The sequence below is a fragment of the Aptenodytes forsteri genome, unplaced genomic scaffold (assembly GCF_000699145.1).
Source record: "Aptenodytes forsteri isolate BGI_AS27 unplaced genomic scaffold, ASM69914v1 Scaffold68, whole genome shotgun sequence".
Classification (NCBI taxonomy): Eukaryota; Metazoa; Chordata; class Aves; order Sphenisciformes; family Spheniscidae; genus Aptenodytes; species Aptenodytes forsteri.
Genome location: NW_008795382.1, coordinates 1,750,569 through 1,765,056, shown reverse-complemented (window position 1 = coordinate 1,765,056; position 14,488 = coordinate 1,750,569).

The following is a 14,488-nucleotide window of genomic DNA, read 5'->3' as shown; positions in this document are numbered from 1 at the left end:
CCGCGGTGGGGCCGCCCGTGCTGCAGGCAGAGGAAATGCAGCAGCCGGGCGGCTCGTCTGAATATCAGCGACTGCTGCCTCGCTCAGGCCGGGAGGAGCGGGAAACCCGAAATGCGCCCCTGGGGCCGGGGAGAAGCGGGCCTTCCCCTGGCCGAGGGAACCCAGCCCGGCTCCAGCCGGGGGCGAGCGGTGTCCCAGGCCGGCGAAGGGCCGCCGCGGGGCTCTCCCCAGGCCCCGGGAAGGCTGACCGGCACCGACCCGCGGGGACAGGGATGGGAATTGACTACGGAAAGGCCCGAGGGAGCAAATTCCCCCCAGGACAGCTGAAACGGAGAATCTGTTTGTGTAGCTAGTTCCTGAAACTGGTATGATGATGGCTATTCGACACCGTGACCCGGCCCTGTAACTCAGACAGGAACTCCTGCCTACCCAGAGCACGATTACAGTGAAAAATGCCCTCTCCACACCTCTGTCTGCTCGGGGAAAACCCGCCGCCCCGAGTAAAGGAGCGGGAGACCTGAATTTCCTTCTGAAGCCTACTGGGAAACCTCGAGCAAGCCTCTCTGTGCCTCGCCCTCCAGCTGCTCTCAAATGCAGATAATACTTACAACACAAGGCTAACACAAGGCAAGTTAAGTAATGTGTGCAAATCCTTTTAAGATGCTCACAGTGCAGTAAAGATTTCTACAAAGAAAAGTTTCACTACCAGAAGGTCCTCTTTTCCCCTGACAAAGTTCACTGTGAAATCACATGCTGCAACCCTATATACCAGGATTCGGTCAGAAGAGAGAAAGTTGCAGATGCAAAACTGTTAGCTCTTCCTTGTGAAAGAAACTTGGGGAATACCACTGGGGCCAAGTCCTAGTGGAAAATTAAAAATAAGAAGCAGAGGTCGTTCCCTAGGTGCTTCACTTGGTTTGTTACTCTGCTGCATTTACAACAGTGTTCGTATCCAGGTACCTTGTGACTTCATGAAAGTTGACAAGGAGGTTATTATTCACCAGTGTCTGCCTGAAGTCTGACACCTTCCTATGCTGTGTGTGCACAGATAATAGTTCCACATCTGGCACAGCTGCCCTGGGTGACTGCCCCCCAACATGATTACAGATTAGCAAATACAATACCAGACAGACTACAGCTATATTGAATAACAGATGGGAAGGAGGGCAGCTTCTGGGATCAAGACATAGCCCTTCCTCAAGTAAGTGAAGCATATGCTGTAGTGCTTTGTTGCATCACTAAGATAAATACTGGAATTAATTCCGCAACTTTTTTCTCCTCACCTTGTTACAAACAGCTACGTTCATGTTTTCATGAAGAAGCAAAGAATATTCATAAACTCTGCTCACAGAGGTGTTTGTGTGACTCAGCTCTTGTTTGCCTGTATGATGTAACATCATTCTTTTTCATGCGTTCCTCTACTACACACATACTGTGTTTGCTGAAGATCTCCCAGAAAAAATTACCATTAAACTTCTACCTTTTTGTCTCAAAAGGAAACAAACATGTCAAACAAAGCAAGAATAAACAAAACATTTTTCTAGACTTCAAAAGGGCAAAACCCAAATACAGCTAAGGAAAAAACCTCTAAAAAGGTAGCCAAGTCCAGGGGTAGGATATATATTTATCCTTTGCAGAGCTGATATACTGGAAGTCTATGTACACACCGGAAAAATTAATCTTGTAAGTATACAGTACTGTGAGGATATTATAAGCACTAAGCCTGGCACTGTTTGCAGAATAGAGGCTAAAGAAACACGTAGTATTACCAAAAAACAGGATGAAAAATGTTTATACAAAATAATCGAGATTGCAAATTTCAATCATCTTTGCGGTAAATTCCTGTTATTACAGGAAGTTTTAAAAATGTACTCAGAACACAGTAAGAATGTACATGGTCTCTTTAAGGCAGATAGCTGCTCAGTTTTCTCTACCATTTCAAGCTCTGCTGTCTGCAACAGAACGTACTTCACTCATTTGCTGCATGGGCAATGTCTTTCCACAGCTGGTTCATTCATGGGACTTGGAGACAAATAACGGACCATCTTCTGGTGGCTAGGATTTTTAATAATAAAAGTCCCATTCTTGCAAGCAGTTTATCCAAAAAGTTTCCTACATTTATGTCCACCATTTCTTTAACTATTTTATTAAAAATTCACCTATGGGCCAAATGCTGTTTTCAGTTCCACCTTGTAGTCCCACAGGAATCAGGTTGCAAGGCTGTTTCCAAGAGAAGGATTTGAGCCTTCACTTTGTCAGAAAATCCTTTATTTACTTTCCCTTGAATTAGATAGGCTTTTGACAAGTGACCTGATTTTTTTCTGAAGGCTTTAACAGTTTAAAAATGATCATGCAAAGGAAATTATCATTATAGAGGGAAGTAAACACAAGCCTGAGGGAGCCAATTGCAGAGTCAGTTTTAGGGTATCCGTGTGGCTTACTGCCACACATCACTGGAGTGTTGTTGGATAAACCACCAGCCTAAGTAAATGCTTCCACCGTCCTCTGTAAAGAGGGAATAACATTTGCTTCCTTTTGTAAAACACTTGGATCTCACCAGATGAAAAGCATCATGTGCAGTTCAGTAATGCTGTCACAGCACAAGAAAATTACTAACTTAGCAAGGTGGGTGTGCAATTATCTGGTCATATACAGCCATGGTACCTGCACGTCTAACCTTTATTAAGAGCCAGGACCTTAATAAGATTTGGCAATGAAATTGTGGAAGAGGAAAATTGTCAGTTTTATTAAAGTTATTTTTAAGGCTTCCAGTTTAAATGTCAACATCCACCTATGTGAGTAGGAAGACTTTCCCTACTAATACTTGCAGAATCACATGTAATGTCTCTTCATTTCCACTTCCTTCTCTCTACTCCTCTGTGCTGTAAACGTATTTGTAGATGCTCTAAGTGCAGAGTCATCATGGCCATGTATTAACTAAAGCTAAAAGTCTATAGGGAAAGTGTGATACAGTCTTAGTAGTCCTTACGGCCTGAAACATTTGCTTTCATTGTTTTATGATTAGGGTTGTTAAAATTCATGGCAAGTTAATCTGGCACAGGCAGTTTCTGCCAGGATGTGAGTTAGTTTCTGAAAAAGTTTTTAAAATATTTCTGGGATGTGGCTTTTGAAGCTTCCGGGGAGGTGTAAGTTAATAATTTCAGAAAGATCAGTGTCACACCAATGGGTCAGTTTCTGTTTCGGGATGAAGGGGCATCTATGCCTCTAATGAGGTGTAAGTTAATAATTTCAGAAAGATCAGTGTCACACCAATGGGTCAGTTTCTGTTTCGGGATGAAGGGGCACCTCTATGCCTCCTTTCTGTGCTGTTAGCTTGCTCCTTTTCTTTTGCTTTGAGACTTCTCGAAAGTATTACACCTCTGTCTTAAAAGGTGCTGAATTACACAAAGAAACTAAAGATAAGTTTTTGGTACTTTCCAAACTAGAGATATTTCCTCTGGTAAATTTCCCCCATATGAGATCAGTTAACCGAAAACAGGATGTGGCTCAGAGAGAGATTAAAATTTGAAGCTTAACTTTATTGTAGAGCCATTCCACCAATGCTTAGCATTGCAGGGCACTGTGTTACTATTTAAGGTGATGAATTTTTTTACATCCAAGAAAAAAAGCTCATAAGGGAATATATTTAATTTGAGTATTATCTTTTTAAAATAATCCAAGGGCTTGAGATTTTTAATGAAACAGGTTTCTTAGTACATTTAAAAATGGAATTTAGGCTCAGATACTAAGTGTTTTAAAGATTGTATTCAAAGCGCAAATAGTATTTCCAGGGCTGAGAACCTCATACCAGAGAGATGCTTGAGATAGGGATGGCTCATTCTATTAAAACATACTTTTCAGTTAGCATAAATTATCTGGAAATGTGCACATGTTCTAGGAAACCCTGAAAAATGGGTAAAACACAGGAAGGAAAACTCGTTAGTAAAAGAAGATCAGTGCCCATGAGATGCAGTACTTCTAGGAACTGGAGCTGAGTGCTCCAAGTCAAGATTCCTGCCTGTTCATAGCTCTGATCTTAAGTAGTTCTTTAACTTCTATGCTATTACTTCTTTTCTGACTTAAGCTACCCACGAAATTGGAGTACAACAGAGTAGCTGTGAGATTTCATCAATTCATCTTCAAGATCAAAAAAAACCAAACCCCAAACATGAAGAATAATGAAATTTGATATATTGTTATCCTCAGCAAACTTGACAGCTTTGCCACAATTCAATCTCTTGCCTACAATAAAATCTTTTAAAATGTTTTTGTTATATCTGCCTGTGCCTACTACCAGTTGTAGCTCTGCTTTGTTATGGTAATATCCTGAGGACCCAGCCCAACTCATATTACAGGAGATGGAAAGTTTCCCACTAACTTACATAAGAGTTGGACTGTAATCCTCAAAGAGACATCAGGAATCAATTTTTTTTTCTTTATCCTCGCTCTGCCTCAAGATTTTTCCAGATCATATTCTCTGTAACATAGTATTATCCTCAGCTTCCTAGTAATTTTTTTTTCTTTTTTTCAAATAATATATGTTCTGGAGCACCTTGTCAGTATTTGTCAGAAAAAAAGCATCCATAAAATGGACACTATATACCATTTATCTTATTTCAGTCATTCACTAAAGCAGTTTCCACAATACAAGCCAAGGAATCACCCTGAAAAGAAGAGGTTAGAGAAAACTAAAGTGTTTCTCTCTGTCACGGCGGCCTTGACAGTTTCCTATAAGCAATGCTACTTCAGAGTAAAACGTCATTAAGAGATTACTGAGCCTGCCTCTGATTTTAGGCAACCTAACTAGGCAGACCTTACATTAAGAAGCTTCTTGGTGGTATACCTGTCTCGGTCACTATGTCCCCATATCAGGACAAACACGGCGTAGAGACGTGTGAAGCCCGCATGGACCAGTTTATGACAGATTCACCAGCTTAAGCTCTGCTTTCTGTTGCAGCCTGTCTACATTAAGGGCTTATGCTGGTACTTGTGGTTATGCTTCTGTTTCTCTTAACGTACACAGAGCCTGATCTAAACTGGAAAATTCTTAGCTGCTTATTTCCATTCTTAATGCTTTGGAGAGAACTCTGGGAATGGGAGCTGCGCCCACTGGGAAGCCTGCCAAAACACTCTTCCAAAGCTCTGGATGTAACATGAAAAAACAAGTTAAGATTCAACATCTTTTGACTATAAAACAGCTGGAAAAATAGGGATATTCTGTCAATAGCTCAGGTCACTTGTACAGTGTACTACAGAAACCTGTACAATCATCAGAAAAGTCAGTATATTTGAGTAGGACTAATTAGTGGAAACAGAAAAAGGAAACAACAGGTTTCTTTAATAATGTCTTCATTAATTCTCATTAATGACAAGAATTGAGGGGAGAGTGAAGGCTATGGTAAATCTCCCCTAACCCTTTCAGAAGTTACTCATTTTGCTAATAAGAGCAAAAAAGGGATATGTTTAAAAGATGATCTTTTTACGTGTGACAGAAGCAGAAAGAGACTGACTATGCACTAACTTGCATCTCTCTTCTACTACGACCATAATTCACTTTGCTATTGTAGAGTGACTAATAGCACTGGGCTTATCTTTCCAATAGTATTTTCCAGCATGGTTCATAAACCTGAGTAATTTCCACAATACCACTGACATCTATTTGTGCCTGTATTTTATGGGCAAGAAACCCAGGGAACACAGCAATTCCAAGCATTATCCAAAGTTTCACAGGATGAAAATGATATTGTAAAGAGAACCAAAGCCCTCATCAAAATATTGCTACAGAAAGAAAACTCCTGAGTTTTCACAAACCACGATGTTTTGAAGGAGAAAGGAAAATATATTTTAAACATAGGAGAAGACTGAATGAAAAAGGAGAAAGCAGGCATAAAGAAAGACAGGCCTATATTCTGAACAGAGGCAAGCAGACTTAGTGTTTAAATTCCTGAATAGAAAGAGTCCTCTCATGAGGCCAAGTATCTTGGCAGCTTTGCCAGTGATGGGACTCCAAAAGCACATCATCACATACAAGTTCCCAACAGCGTCCTTGGAATTCAGCCAAGAAAACAAACCTTGTAACTCCATGTTGAACATCTGCATCACAAATTGGATGTTGAAACCCCAAAGCAAGTGAATGGGGCACAAAGTGCTTAGGAAATGAACGCTCCCATCTGTTCAGGTTCAGTAACAATGGGTCATCCTGGAAGAAATCAAAATACAGATTGGCTTCATAGTGCAACAGTTCAGAATTGTTGCAAGTTTTCACAAGCTAAGGTTGTATTGTCTTTGTGGCAAGATATGTGCAGGAAGGAAATTCAGCATTTTTTAATCTGGTTATCTAAAATCACATCTAATGCTTTCCCTTATCATTAATATTTTGCTTCAAAGCCCAGGACTGGCAGGCAGGGCCCTGGGGAGCGTTTCTGGGCTGGGCTGCCCTCTGCCGGGACTCGCCCCAGAGCTGTTCACAACTGGGCATGGAGATCGGCAGGACCACTGCGGACAAGGGACCAGTGGACACAGATAGGGGATACACAGGAGCGTGGCTTTCTACAAATTTGCTTTGAACTCATGTGGGTTTAGATACCTTCCTTCAATTTCTGGTATGAATCCATGGAATCCTGTTAAATTACAACCCAGATTAATTTGACCCCTCAAGTCTTCATGGGAAGTTTTTGATTCTAGCTTGTTTTTGAGTTTCCTGACCAAAACAGAAGCTTAGCTGATCCTGCCAGGCTTCTTCAGTGTCATATGGAAACTGTGAAATGGTGAAGTTATTTAGCTTTTATAGGAAGCCACAAATGACACCAGGGACATAAAGAAGATTCCCCCATCAGCCTGGGTTGAGTAATTGTGCATAACCAGAAGCTGGGCAAGTTTCATGGAGTTTGAAGTGTTAGTGTGAAAATACATCTCTGACTATATGTAGGTACTTTGTGCAGAAAATAAACACGTGCTGCCTTTTCAGTCACTATGTACAAAGAGATTCATCCCAGGAATTGAAAACTCTCGGCCACAAATATATTTCCAGGCTCCTCTTGTCAATGGTACTACACGCCTTTACAAGAGTCCTTGTACCCTGTCCTAAATTTCACCAAGCTAATGCTTTTTCTTGGCCGCTTTGAAAGCTCTTATCTGACAGCAAACACTGAACTCTGGGGATTAACTCTGTGTTTATCACCCAAGATGGTTTTCCTCAAACCACTGTTGAACATGGCATGAAGGATGTGTGGTGAAAGTGTAGTGAAAATTGGGACCAAAACAGACCTCCTGACTTCCAGTTCAGTTTTATAACTGTATCTCTGGATCCCCCTCCTTGCAGCAAAAGCAACTGCAAACGTTACTTAAAACAAGTACTTAATACATGCTGTTCAAACCTATCCCAACTAACTGGGGCTAGAAACAAAACACCTTTTAATATTGCATAAACTGGTGCCTCCAAACTTTTGGAATTACACTAATGGTGGAAACTAATACCTATTTCTACCTAGTTGTCAGAGCCTGGGGCTGAATATTCTCTAGGATCTTACAGCAGTAGGCTTTTATGGAAAATTTTATGATTTGGGAAGTGAAAATGACATTTTTATGGCATATTGCTTTTTATAAATAATGAAGGAAAACTGGCTAATCAGACTCTCGCAGAGACAGACAATGCAGGCACGTAGTGAGTGCGAGGCTTCAGTTACAGCTGCAGTTTATGCCCAGTATGTCACCAACACTAGCGTTTATGTCTATATATTGTAAATCACATTTCAGCAGGTATAAACTGGCATAGTGAAATGTGAATCTCCTTGTGTGTGGATGTGCGAGATGTTTATAAAATATTTTCTCTTTGGAAAAATTTTCACATTTACTTTTTGTGACTCAGTTAAAGAAATACTGTGTCTACAAATCTAGATATCAAGTATAAAAAGTATATCTCCTCCAAAATAATTGCAACAACGCTGATTTGCATTAGCTGAGGATGTGCTCCATGTCCTCGCAGTATAAACTGCGGAGAACATATAATAGCCAGTGGAAAGAATGCACTGTTGAGGTTACTCTTGTAAAGCCAAATTAGACAGTGCAAGTCCATGACGGGGCTCCTTGAAACCAGCTTGCAGTGCACTAAACCCAGACTCTGAACCTCTCTCTGTTTCTTTTGGAGTACTTTTAACCGGCGGCAGTGGGGCTGCTGTCATTAAGAGAAAATCGATTTTCCATTGTAAACCCCAGTTTTTGTGGTTTAATATCTCAGCTGATTCAAAGTGCATCAAATAAAACTTTTTGCTTGCTTTACTTGCAAAAGAAATTACCATTTTAGTTGTCATGTAGCAAATAAATAAAGGAAATATAGTCTGAACCGCAGCACCTTAGGAATAATCTGCATTTCATGACTTCTAGCTATGAACATAGGTAAATACAACTATTTTATGAATAACCACCTGTGCGTGACAAATATTTATTGGGTTAGAAAAGAAAGGGTTGAATATAGCAATCTTACTCAAGATTTCTCTGCTATTGTTTTCTAAACCTGAATGTTCTTTTTATGACAGTTGTGGCGTTTAATTCAGTTTAGTATTTTCCAGGAAATCAGTTGCTGCTTAAACATGCATCCAAATTCCAAGTTCATTCAGAACTTGAAAAGCAAAATTTAACACAAGGAATGGAATTTTGTAATGACCCAGCAATTGGCAAAACCAAACTCTCAGTTCCCAGGAGAATGAAAGAGCCAAACCCAGATATTTCTCCTAATTAGAGGTGAAAACATTATTAAATATCTTAAAAATTGAAAGCATATGTAACTCCTATAAGGTGGTTTTTTACTGGAAAATAATTGATGGCCATGCCAAATTTCAGTGTGTTCTGATGTAAGAATTCAGCAGGAGATTAAGAACACATTTTGCTAGGAGACATGCATAAACATTAACATTTACATAGACTGAAAATAAGCCTCTGTAGGTAGGGTCAAGTGAGACAACTCATGATGGATGAACACCAAATTGGCAGCCCTCAGAGAGGGTGATTTTTTTAAATTACAAAATGATATTAACTCAAAAGAAAAAAAGGATTTCGTTAGTATGTTTTCACTCATCTCTTCCATAACCCTACTATAAATGAATCTACTGACCCCTGTCAGTAGATTCCACAACTCTTTGTTTGTGGAAATAGGAGTTTAAAAAAGATTTTTGAACTTGGAAGAAATCTTACTAAGGATTCAATTCTAAGATTTTGTATTGCTCCACCCAATGCAGGATCCCACCTGCTGACTCAGAAGAGTGGCTGTGCCTATATTGAACATTTTCATCACTGTACAAAGATAGAAAATAATTTTGGTGTGATATTCTGGCCTTACGTTGCCCAAATACACTGATCAAACATCTCAGTGTGATGAAGTGAATATTTTTCCTCTTCCAGATGATTTCAGATTCTGAGTGTACCATCATAACAAAATAAAAATTACGTGGTAACTTGGACTTGCATCCTACTAGCTCATGTAAGCAATTTTCTCTTTCACCTGGTATTTAATATGATATGTTTTCAGGTCAGCCAACAAAGAATTATGACAGTCACTTAAAGGTATTGAGGTATTAAAAAGCACGAAATTAACCTGCTGCAGGGATTTAGCATTCCTCTTCTAAAACTGTAGGGTATTCCTAATTCAAAAAAAATTTTGACAGAGCACCTGTCTGGCTAATGCTACTTAGAGCTTGTGGCATATCCTGAAAGATTATATATATGGATTATATACATGGAATAATTTCTGCACTGCTAGTAAAGCAGTGGCCAGAGAATGGCACCAGTTGGCTCTCTTCCTAAATTAGTCCCAATAGTTACACCCAGCACAGCGGCTTTCATGACCAGACCAAAAGAGTGCGAGTTTCACGTGTCACTCTGCATAACAGGGTGGAATTTGGTCTATTCAAGTCACTTATTAGCTTGGATCAATTCGATTAATTTCTGATTGCAATGAAGAGAGAAATCAGCTCATTTTGTGACATTTGGATATCTAAAAAAAAAAAAAAAAAATCAGTAAAATACAAATGGAAGCTTACAGAAATACATTTTTTTTAAAAAAAGAACTAAAAGGCTTACAGAGTGTTAACCCTTAGAATTGTTGTTATCTCAGGAATTCAACCAATTCAGGTCTTACATATCTGCCAAGAGTATTCAGGGAGAATCACATCAGAATGGCATCTGGTGAATTTTCTTATTCAAAGGCTGATCTGGGAAATATATTAAAAAGGAATAAAAGTATAATGACCAAACTCATTTAGTTGACTTTAGTGGGTGCTGCTTTCAGATATTACCTGTGCATATCACTAGGAGCAACTCTGAAGTTCACTTCAGAGGCTAGTCTGACTGTGTTGCGCTATTATGTCAATAAATGACAATAAAAATCCTGTTTTTTTTCAATGGCCCTTGGCATCTTGCCAGAATTGACAGGCAAGGCCAGTCATCTCTGTTCTAGAAGATGTGAGAATAAATTTGGACTAAAGTACACAGCTTTCTGGGCAAGTGCATTAATAGGTAGGCAGTCCAGTAATCCCACATACAGAGGCTGGCTGGCCTTTGGGTAGACTACAAAAGTGTAGCAGTCGAATGCATGTTTTTCTGGAACCACTAAAGCTATTAGCCGGTGATTCAAAGCCTGGAACATTTGGAGACTTGCACACCATGTATATAAACAACCAAGGAATAGAAAAACACTGTGTACAATTCAGATATAAAAGGACCTTTCTGATGTCCAGAATCCCCAGTAAGCATGGAAGTACAGAGTGTGTTTTGAAATAATTTCCATTTCATAATACAGATGAGTCATCTAAGCAGTGATTATTCCAAGAATTTCCATTTTTGCTGGGATTAATCCTGTGAATTGCTTAGTACCTCAGAACTCTCCGACTACAAGTCACTGAGGTTAGCATGGCAGTAGATTCTAAAAATCAGTCTCCTGTCATTTCCATCTCTCCAGTCTTACTGACTAGATCCAATGGAAATCTGCCAACCTAATTTACATGTGTGAAACAGATGAAGACATAGATGTACCTTTCCCCCACGTGTTTTTCATGTGAAAGTCATGCTATGCCACATGAGGAAGGTAGATCTTCCTACATTGGTATATATACACATATACACACACCTCCGTACGACACATGGCTAAATATGTGTAAAAATACACACATATAAAATACATATACTTAAAATATTTTAATGATCTCAGTGTTATACTGGAGAGATAACACTGGATAGAAACAGAGACACAACAAATAAGATTAAAGACATTTTTTAAATTAATGACTGCCAATTTGATGCGGAAGTGCAGCATTTTTATACGTATTTTTTAAATTAGGTTCCTAGGTCTTCAGGAGCAATACAGCCTTTTTGCAGTCTGTCTCACTAAAAATCAATAGAGCTTAAATTTCACAAGTCACCTGTGAAAATAAGACATGTTCCTTGTCATTTAAAGTTTTTAAAGTGTAATTTGTAGATTCTAAAATCAGTCTCCTGTCATTTCCATCTTCTCCAGTCTTACTGACTAGATCCAATGGAAATCTGCCAACCTAATTTACATGTGTGAAACAGATGAAGACATAGATGTACCTTTCCCCCACGTGTTTTTCATGTGAAAGTCATGCTATGCCACATGAGGAAGGTAGATCTTCCTACATTGGTATATATACACATATACACACACCTCCGTACGACACATGGCTAAATATGTGTAAAAATACACACATATAAAATACATATACTTAAAATATTTTAATGATCTCAGTGTTATACTGGAGAGATAACACTGGATAGAAACAGAGACACAACAAATAAGATTAAAGACATTTTTTAAATTAATGACTGCCAATTTGATGCGGAAGTGCAGCATTTTTATACGTATTTTTTAAATTAGGTTCCTAGGTCTTCAGGAGCAATACAGCCTTTTTGCAGTCTGTCTCACTAAAAATCAATAGAGCTTAAATTTCACAAGTCACCTGTGAAAATAAGACATGTTCCTTGTCATTTAAAGTTTTTAAAGTGTAATTTAAATTTCAAAAATTACACTTTTGAATAAGCTAACAGGACCCAAGGTTTGTTTTACACAACCCATGAAGACCATATCTGTCTTTGTGATTTCATCTATTTTAGGACTATTTGATAAAGTCAACATTCTTTCAGATGTCTTTGTTTTGCCATTAGCAGTTAACAGGAAAATGTATTTTGGTGCCTGATCTTAAAATACTACTTGACACTCATTTGAGCCTCTTGACACAGAGACGAAACAGCAGAACATGTTTGTTTTGCTTATGTAGCCATCTCCTTTGTTGTATTCTCTTTCTTTTCTCTCTGGAGTCACTGCGGTCTGATAAACTCGCATTGAATGCCAGGATACTTCAGTCAACGTTCCAGTTCTGCAACTGGCCTTGTCTATAGCCTTGAGAAAGTCATTTGACTGCTCTAGGTAATACAGTTTCCTCATCTATAATTCACTGCTTTGAGTCCATAAAATGAATCTACTGCAAGTTCTTTTTAGTATTTTTTTTTTTGTTCTGGTTTTGTATTTCTAAGTACTATATGCATCACAGTACTGACAATTCTTTTTCGGTCTGTGTAAAGCCCTTTGAGATTTACAGATGTTGGCAAAAACACACATTCCAACATTAGAATATTTTAGGGTTTTTTTCATGTCAAATGTTGCTTAACGCAAAAAAATATCCAACCCTTCTGTGTAGAAGACAGAGCGATAAAACACTGTCCTTTTATGCAGTGTTGTACTGTGTACTAGTTTGATATTCAGCATATACAATATTCAGGGTGCTCTAGAGTGTCAGCTGGAGAAGGCAAAGAAGATCCTTGAACCCTTAAAGTTGCGACAAAAACCATCAACAGCCTTGTGGGATGATTTCTTCCCACCAGTCTTAGGAAATTCTCCCATGCAATGCAGAACTGGCCCTGCTATACGTACATTGATTAAGGTTAAGGGATACGGCTATAACAGAGTTATTTCCCTGGAAATTAATTACTTATAACCCATACATATTAAATATTATTTCTTACATTGTTCTTCTAGATGTTAACTATGACTTACCTTATATGGATCTGATTGACCCGAATGAAGAAAATTCTTGTTCATACCCTTGGCTATAATTCTTTCAGTCTCCTTGCTCTTGGTTTCATCTGGTTTTATCTAGCACACAGTGTGAATACAAAATTGGTAAGCAGATTGATACACGTCTCGTAAACACTAGTAACCAAAAGCCAGAGCAAAGGTATATTAATGATATAGGCAGATTTTAAATTAAAGCCCTTAAAGGCCATCTTAGCTACGCCATGCAATAAGAATGGGAATTATTTTAACTAACAGATATTTTAGTACTGTGACCCATGGCTATGACATCTGAATATAATTCGATCTTTTTTATACAATGACATCATTGTGCTTTAAAGAAATCTTCAGGTTCCACCTTAGCAGGGACAGTTGAGTCAGTATCTCTGCGTTTATAATCAGATGCGAGAAACAGGAGTTTATGAGAAGATGTATCACTCTTGAGGGATAATTAGGTCTCATAATACACAGTTACCCTCACAACAATATTGTACAGTTTAGAAGTGGACTGCCTGGACAACCTCACTAAGCATTTAAGTGTACTTCTCTCTGTAATTTGAGTTTATATCCAGTTATTATTGGATACAGTGTTATCTTCTTATGCTTCTTCGAAAAGTTTGGAGGATTAAAAAAAAAAAGTACTCACAGAGCCAAAATTAAAAATTGCATCATCTGTGACTATCTTCTTTCCACATATTAAACACTCTGGATCAAGGATATTCCTAAGAGAGAGGGAAAACAGTAATTTTAAAGTTCTTGGACGTGCTGCTTTTGGGCAACTATTCAATAAAAATAAAAATGTGTGCAACTGTACTTTGTATCAAACTCTCTTCTCAGTTTTACTGGGAACCAAGCTGATTTGTGCCAGGAGTTGTGAGAAGGAAATTTGGCCCCTCATCTGCCACTTTCCTGGAGGCAAGGCAAGCTTTTTAACTGTCAAATTCAGTCATCAAATATCAAAGTAACATTTGTTGTAAATCTACATAAGTCACAGTAGACATTGATTCAGTCTACTGTGTCTTAAAATACAAATAATGAATAGCACGCATATTATTTAGGACTTTTTTTTTTAAAAAAAAACAAGAAAGTGGAGCATAAAAATAGCATCAGTTAGCATCTGGAATGGAAAGGAATTTAAAAAAAAAGAGTACAAAAGGAAAACCTAGGGAATAAAATAGTTTCTTTCACAGAGAGCGTATGAAGTGGCTGCATATATTTACAAAGCTGTACAAACATAACTTTATACCAGCAGGCAAAGATTATCCATACTAGCAGAAGAGCAACACTCTCTTCACACCTGTTTAACCTCCAGCTCCTCCACCAGGACTGAGCATAAAGTGGCCACTGCAATACAGAATAGCCACTAGCCGTAAGGTTAGAGCCCCTTCAACAATGTGAGTTTTACAAATA